The sequence below is a fragment of the Morus notabilis genome, unplaced genomic scaffold, assembly GCF_000414095.1.
Source record: "Morus notabilis unplaced genomic scaffold, ASM41409v2 Scaffold2080, whole genome shotgun sequence".
Lineage (NCBI taxonomy): Eukaryota > Viridiplantae > Streptophyta > Magnoliopsida > Rosales > Moraceae > Morus > Morus notabilis.
Genome location: NW_010367927.1, coordinates 24743 through 25632, shown reverse-complemented (window position 1 = coordinate 25632; position 890 = coordinate 24743).

Sequence of the window (890 nt, the reverse complement as noted above, 5' to 3'; positions counted from 1 at the left end):
AATATATATATATATATATATATATAAGAATTAAAAAAACCCAAATTTCAACGGGCGAGAGGAGGGACAATGGCGTCACTCACCACGGCGTCGGTGACCCACCACCTGTTTAGTGTTTCCTTGTTTGTTGGTTATCTTTTGTTGTTTGCGTTTTTAATTATTTGGTTTTTTTAATTGTTTTTGGCTGCTCAAACAGCGAAAGAGTGGGGCCCTCAGAAATATGAGTTTTTTTTGCCTTGTTCTAAGTTGATGGTTTGTCATTTTTTGGTAAGACTGATAATATAGGTCACGACACAACAATATGACTCGAAAACGACACGAATTTTATGGGTTAAGGTTGAGAAAAAAAAAGGTTTGAGTCAGAATTGGATCGACTTGAAATTGACAGGAAAAACACTGATCAATTTTAGATTAGACCCGCCTAACCCGAACACGACACGAAACTCGTAAAAAACTAAAAAATAAATATATTTTTCATTACATATTTTTAATTTTATTATGAACTTGTGATATCATGATAGTTATACTTAAAATCTTATACTATTATTTGCTTAATTTTAATGGATATTATTGTAATTTAGTGTGTTATGAATTTTAAGTTATTCTAATATGTAAAAAACTAAAGAAAAGTATACAATTTTCATGTCAATTTCGTGTCACATGTCATGTTTAGGTTGACTGCAAATTTAGAACGAAACGATCAAAACACGACATAAACACGACACGTGATACGAATTGTCACTCCTACATTTTTGTATTAGACTTTGTCGTTGGTCATTGGTACATCGTACATTTTTTAATTGATTAATAAGAAAAAACTGGATCCAAAGTTTACTTTTAGAGAGATTTTTTGGTACGCCAGTGTATCAGTAGATTAAGTTTTTATAATC